This window comes from Triticum dicoccoides, chromosome 3A (genome assembly GCF_002162155.2).
Source record: "Triticum dicoccoides isolate Atlit2015 ecotype Zavitan chromosome 3A, WEW_v2.0, whole genome shotgun sequence".
Taxonomy (NCBI): Eukaryota; Viridiplantae; Streptophyta; class Magnoliopsida; order Poales; family Poaceae; genus Triticum; species Triticum dicoccoides.
This window is the reverse complement of record NC_041384.1, coordinates 50,523,125-50,530,333: the sequence shown is the minus strand read 5'-3', so window position 1 is coordinate 50,530,333 and position 7,209 is coordinate 50,523,125. Positions and strand designations below refer to the sequence as shown.

General features: G+C 43.5%; 3 pseudogenes; 1 reads left to right on the top strand and 2 right to left on the bottom strand.

Moving 5' to 3' along the window:
- Positions 1–1,514: 1,514 nt before the first annotated feature.
- On the bottom strand, positions 1,515–2,325 carry LOC119267013 (annotated as a pseudogene).
- A 260-nt stretch (positions 2,326–2,585) lies between these two features.
- Positions 2,586–3,008, top strand: LOC119271897 (annotated as a pseudogene).
- Positions 3,009–5,473: 2,465 nt separating this feature from the next.
- Positions 5,474–6,738, bottom strand: LOC119271896 (annotated as a pseudogene).
- Between the last annotated feature and the right edge of the window lie 471 nt (positions 6,739–7,209).

Genomic DNA, 7,209 nt, shown 5'->3' with positions numbered 1-7,209 from the left:
TATGGCCTGAAGTGAAGGGCAGGAACGAACGGAATCAATGTGTTCCAATTTATCCGGAGTAAGGGCAGCAGCTGAGAAGGGACAAAAAATAGCGTAGACAAAAGGTAGGACCAGATCATGCGAAGAGCTCTTCGTCCTATTGATTAGGAATCTCGATCAGAAACCACCAGGCCATGTCTCCCGATAAAAGATGATCCCCACAATGGATGTTAGGCCTTGGCTTTATAAAATCTGATTGGATCCACACTAGAGGATAAGAATACAGATAGGCTGACTAAGAAGATCTTCAAATTGTCTTACCTGAAAAGATGAGTTATTCAAAGGAATACCTGAAGAATAGAATAGAACAGAATAAACACATGGCACAGTTGGGTGCTAGAATAGTAGTTGATATAAGTTCTAGTCACTTAAAAAAAGAACCACTGCATAACTTAATTAGATCGTAGAAGATAAGCAAGCGGGTTCGGGCAGTTAGTACTATTTGAAGGAAAGAAGTTCAGGTAGTAAGGGCTAGGTTTATGTAGGGGCTATATTTTTGATAAACATATGGTCTTGCTCATTTCTCATCAAGGAATGGAGATTGGGTTGGTGTTTGGAAGGGGGATTCAGTAAACTGACCTTGGCCAGCAAGCAGAAAAAGGACTGACATCTTGGGGTGCGCTAGCGCGCGTACCCTTCTTCTGCGAGACTCCATCCAAATCCACCACTTACTTGTTGGTTGGTGTTCCATTATGTTATCTTAGACTATGCTGCCTTCTTCAATTCCATTCTTCGTCTCCCTAGTCGAAGTCTTCTTGCTGGCCCAACCCAACATGCATTTTAGAGTGACGTGCCAGGGCAATCGGCGCTCCGCCAGTCACGCATGATCGCCAGAGCCTTTCTTGGCTATGTAAATATAGGGCCGGAATAAGTGCAAGATCCTCAACAAAATGGATTAAGGTGGGCTTCGGATTTTTCATAATTTTTTTCTATCTTTTCATCAAGTTCTTGTTTGATCTGCTGCTATTATCACAATATCCCTCCTTTTAGGGTTAATGCTATCAATGGTGAATTGATCATTCGCTATCCTTTTTTTAGAAGAGCTTTTTTGAATGGAAGAAATGTAATGAAACCCGCGATGGCTACTGAATAACCTCCTTTGATTTTTTTTATGATAAACCCTTTGACCTTTTTCTTCATTCGCCAAATCTTCTTCGGTTCTATCCAAGCTCGGTTTTGTCTGAATCTTTGTGGAAGAAGAAGCGGTTCGCCAGCCGCTACATCCAGGGATCCCACAAAATCATTAAACCTGGCGGCTGCTCGCTCTTTGATCAGTGATTCACCGGCCACTAGATCGATGAAGAATCTCTCAAAAATCCGCTTTTTGATTAGTGATTCACCAGCCACTACATTCTTGGATCCCACCTTATTCTCAAACCTGGTGGCTCGCTTGATTGGCAGTCATGTAAGCTCATCTTGCATACAAATTTTGGGGGTACCAGGGCCTGCATCCACCAAGAACATTTCTTCCTTAAGCGTAAGCGTAAAACTGAAGATTGTGAGGCGTTTCCACTACATAATAAGAAACTAGAATTAGATCTTGGAAATGATCGACTCCAATAGATGCTCATCATAAGCTTTTTTTTCCTCCTATTCCTATTGATCAGAAGTATCCAGCAGCGCCACACCAGAGTGACTTCCGAAGCGCTACGGATGGGACGAAATCCGGCAGCCAGTTGCTGGCTCTGAATAACCAGCCCAGCAAGAAGCTAAATTCTTCCATAACATAACATAACGGGGCGGGGTTGCGCGCGAGCCGAGTGACGTAGGTGCACAAGAGTACTTCATTCCACAACCATCTCTTTTTTATAGGTTCTACGGACTGATGCCTCCTGCTTCATCTGGTAAAAAGAGTCATAGATATGCCTATAATTAGATGGAAGAACCGCCATAAAAATCTTCCTCGTGTATCGTCTGTAGCGGAACTATGAACGGGAGCTAGCAATCTGGACCGTATTGAAAAGGTTCCTAAGACACAGGATGGAAGAGTCAAAATATTCAGAAGCGAGGTCCAAGAATGAAGAAGGGGTAGGATTACTGAATGAATACGAGTTGTGGCTAATACCCGAGGCATAAAAGACGCATTTTCTACGGGATCCCGAAACCACCAGCCACCCCGACCTAATTCATGATGAGCCCACCAACTTCCTGGCGAGATGCCTACGGTTAAAAACAACCAACATGTCAAGATCCAAATTCGAATTGGTTCCTGGTCCTGGTCAGAGACCACCATGTTCGCGCCGGTGGTCCAACAAAGAGGCGAAGTAGTGGTGTCTTTCTTTCCATTACGAACGACACGCTTCGCCTGCTCCCTCCCCGTGTCCATTAGCACTCATGTCCAGAGCGAAGAGAAGGCAAAAAAGCGCCGCCGAAGTAGCATGAGCAGGCTTCTATTGCTACGCAACAATAGAGCATGCGCGCCGCCCACAAAATGTTTGAATGATCGGGTAAAGAGCGAGCTTCTTATATGGGATCCGATGCATCCAGCAGAGCGAAGCAGCGTTCCATTCTTTTCGGTGGCATCCTTCCGCATTGGCGGCGAGTGGAGTGCCACAATCCCATTCATCATTTTTGATCTACATAACCCAAAGCCCATAGCACTGGCGACATCTCCGGCATAAATGCAAGGAGGATGTATAGCTGATATAGGATCTTGTGGAACTAGATTTTATTCTGCAAGCGGTTCGGTATGAACGAAGAAATTTCGAACAAAAGGATCGGAACTCGCTGATAGGAAAGGAGAGAAAAACAAAGCAATGCCAAGAGCTCCGTCAATCTGCTGTTCATCGATAGACGAAGCTCTCTCTTTTTCATCTCGTGCCAGATGTAACAAAAGATTAGTCCTTTTTCCTTCTCGCGAACCACGGGAGCACCCAGCGCCCAGAAGAGACAAGCTCATTTTCAAAACAGGGTCAAGCGACGCATTAAAAAGGGCTGGCCCGTTAAAAGGACGCTTACTTTGCGAATGAAGTTCAGAATCAACAAGGGTTCTCCGAACGAAGGGAGTGTACAACTGGGGCGCAGCCCAACTTTTTTGTTGGAGAGATAGAATGGAGTTCTTCACGAAGTTCGAGACAAAGGAAAAAAATCAAAGTTTCTCTATAGCCTCTTCGTTTTGAGACATTATGGCTTTGGGGTCGACCCCGGTAACAAAAAAGGAATCCATAAAAGCTTGGGATCCAACACCATGATAAAATACTACCCTCATGATTAGACCATGTCCCTGAGATTAGATAAAAAAAGGTGCATTAGCGGTTAATACATTGTAATTAGATAAGTTATTTGGAATATGACGGAACAAAAGACCAATGAAAGGAAGAAGAATGCACCAAAATGCAAGTGTTGCACCAAACGCTGGTGGGTGTTTCTTGTTGTAAGTGAATGTAATGAAAAGACCCGGAAATAACGAATAATGAGAAAATTCATTTATAGACATTTCGTGCTCATTTCCAAATTTATGCTTAGTTATTCCCATCATCCAGTAACCACAGGATGATCCCAATCTCCTTTTAGTAATAGATCTTTTTGATATGTCTCAGTCTCAGCGGCAAGGAAGAGAAAATGCATCGAGTCGTTTATCAAGAAAGTGGACGAGCATGGCGGTCCCTATATCTCTGAGGGGTGTACCACTTTTTTTTCAAGTCAGCTTAAGAGGTTCAAAAGAGAAAGTCACTCTCCTTATTCTTGGCTAGTGGAATGGAAGCAAGACTCTTTCCTATCCACTTTGCCGAGGGGAGAGAACTAAAAGATAACTCAAGCTAGACAGAAAGGTGCAAAAGTCCACAGTTTCTTAAGGATCCTGTAAGCAAGTAGGTTAAGATTGTCATTTAGCTTCAATTTATTTAGTCTCACAAGCGGGTCCGCATGCAACAAAAGAAATTGTATTTTCCTACTACTCCGACCTTGCCCTGAAAGGATAAGGAAATTGGATAAGAGCGAGAGCTAGACTGACTATTGGTCTAATGCTGGTGGAGGATTCAGACTGAGGACCCCCTGTGGCGGCTACTCATAAGAAGATGAAGGATTGAAAGAGGACTGATCACCCCTCTGATTTGTGATCTTTTGAAAGAAAGAAAAAGCCTTCTCTCAGACTTAAAGGTAAATGAAAGCGGGATTTATTTTTCTCTCCTCTAAGCTAGCAGCAAGTCAAGTAATCTGAGAATGCTGCCCCCAATCCGTAGCTGAGGACGAACTCAACTCATAAGCTTTTTTTGAACCAAGCACTTGTTGTAGAAATGAAAAACCACCCACTAGCAGAGGCTGGAACAACCCATAGAAGTGTAGGGGCTGCTTCAACCAGGCGTACCCGTATCCATTGATTTACCTCCTCTAGAGAGTATTGAACTTTGTGACAAATAGGTTATAGTTACACTCCTTAACTCCCTATTCGCGAGATATATAAGCTAGCTAGTAAGAAGACTTTCCCTTCTTTTCTGGGAGGGTGAGAACTTGAAAGACTGACAGAGAAAAGGAAGAAAAGCGGCTAATGCTATCTAAACGATTATTTCAAAGTTTACCAAGTTCGATCGTTCACGAGACAGGGGACTCTTTTAAATAAGACAGTGTATGGCTGCGAATAAGTCTATTCGGCAAGTCATAGAGAAGGACTGGATATAAGCTATTCCTCGGTTCTTCATTGGATCCTTTTAGTTTAATATTACTTTTTGGAAGCAATCTCCTAATAATATGTATTAGGGACAGCATTTAGGATAGCAAAAGCATTTTTGGAGCAAGAGGGATTACCTTCTAGATTCTTTTGTGATACCCTCTGTGTCGCCTTCTCCTGGATGGCCAGCCCAGTGTCCTGAATCCTTGAGCTCTTCCTCATGGCTTTGACTGGTGACTTACATTTCATCTTATTTGCTGCTCTCTTAGTCCTTGGATATGATGTCTTCTGCCACTCTCCTTGGTGGCTATTCTCCACCATCTCAGTCCCCTCTGAGGTCAGCTGAATCTGATCAGTGGTTGTCTCTGCCTAATCCACCAAGTGTGTACAAGACAAGATCTTTGTCTGTCACAGGTTCTCCTGCTGCTGCAAGTTGATCAGACTGGAATTTGATCCTGCGCAGATAATCTTGAGCAGTCTGGGATCCTTTCTTGATCATTTGGATCTGAATACGCAACTCAATTATTTGAGCATTTGTCATACAGCCAAGACTTCCGGGGTTTTTTCAGGTTTTCTCCCTTTTCTACGAAGGTTTGCTGCTCCGCCTGCACCAGTGAATTATTCTATTCTTCTCCTTTGGTTCAGTCTGTGGGGAAATCAGAATTCACCATTGAATCATGTGGATCAGCTCCCTTACATAATAATATTTCACTGTATCAGCTACGAGGGGAAAATCTGAAAGACAGAGGATAGAGAGTGAGAGAAAGAGTGTGAGACTTGCGCCACTCTCCATTTCGAGGGGATTTCGACGATTCTGGGGTGATTGAACTATTTCTTTACCTGTTCAATTTCTAACGAATCAAGATATCCTCTTGTTCTGGTATAAATAGTAGCTATCTGCTCTTCCACTGGGAGAGGATTTGCCTAGGATTGTTTAAGCAATTCCCTTAATCGTCGACCCCTTGCCAATTGATTCTGACTTGTTTTATCGAGAGCAGAGGCGAACAATAGGCTTGTCACTCTGCGAATTGAGCTAGTTCCAATTTGGATTTGCCAGCTACTTGTTTCATGGCTTTAATTTGAGCCGCAAATCCTACTCTGGAAACAGAAATACCCACATTAATAGTGGGTCGAATTCCGGCATGGAATAGATCCGCAGATAAGAATATGTGTCCATCTGTAATGGAGATTACATTAGTAGGAATATAGGCGGAAACATCTCCAGATTGAGTCTCAACTATTGGTAAAGCGGTCATACTTCCTTCGCCTAAAAGAGAATTTAATTTAGCGGCTCTTTCTAAAAGGCGTGAATGCAAATAAAAAACATCCCCTGGATAAGCCTCACGGCCGGGAGGTCTTCTTAATAGAAGGGACATTTGGCGATAAGCTTGTGCCTGTTTGGAGAGATCATCATAAATTATTAAAGTATGTCGTCCGCGGTACATAAAATACTCAGCCAGGGCTGCTCCCGTATAAGGAGCGAGGTATTGTAATGTAGCAGGTGAATCCGCCATTTCAGCTACTACAATAGTGTATTCCATGGCCCCCTCCTCATGGAAAGTAGTTACTACTTGAGCTACGGAGGATGCTCTTTGACCGATAGCTACATAAACACATATTACACCTTGCCCTTTTTGATTGAGAATTGTATCTGTGGCTACTGCTGTTTTGCCAGTCTGTCTGTCCCCAATAATGAACTCTCACTGACCGCGCCCCATAGGGATCATTGAATCGATAGCAATAAGCCCTGTTTGAAGAGGTTCGTATACGGAACGCCTGGAAATTCTACTTGGAGAAGGAGATTCAATTAAGCGAGATTCGGAAGCTACAATTTCGCCTCTCCCATCAATAGGTTTAGCCAGAGCATTTATAACACGACCCAAGTTATATACGCTCACGGGTATCTGAGCAATTCTTCCGGTTGCTTTTACAAAACTTCCCTGTTGATGCTAAACCATAGCTCTAACTGAGTCAAATTCCACAATTTCTAAGAACAATATGCTTTTTTTCATTTTCCACTGTGAAAGCTTCTCTCAATCCCTCCCTAGTCCTTTCTTTCCTGGGCACAGGCTTACCTGGTTGACCGCCCACATTCATTCATTGTTTGTTCTGTTGTGGAATCGAACCACAGAGCTAGCGCAATTGGGATTTAGAGTCCCATGCGCGAAACTAAAGAGGATTTTCAGTCCTCTGCTCTACCAGCCAGAACCTAGAAGGACACTTCACACCCGATTTGACACAGCTAGACTGGAAACACTGCTTGTCAAGAGCACAGACCCTGGTATAGAATACTTTTTTGAGTATGTTGGTAAGGTCCGGTCATCCGCTTCTGTGCTTGCACTTCTGCGTAACTAGGGGTGTAGGATCAGGGAAGGTGGTGTGCTGCAAAAGTACTAATGTTGTGTGGTGGTCTTTGGTCAGGGAGAAAAACAACGGACTATTACGGACCCTCCAAGGTGCCCTCGTCTAATTGGCCCCCCTGATTTTCAGTTGTGACCCCACCTCACTTAATTTAATTCCAACCAATCAGGATCTAATTATCCCGTAAATCCCTCGTGAAAGGT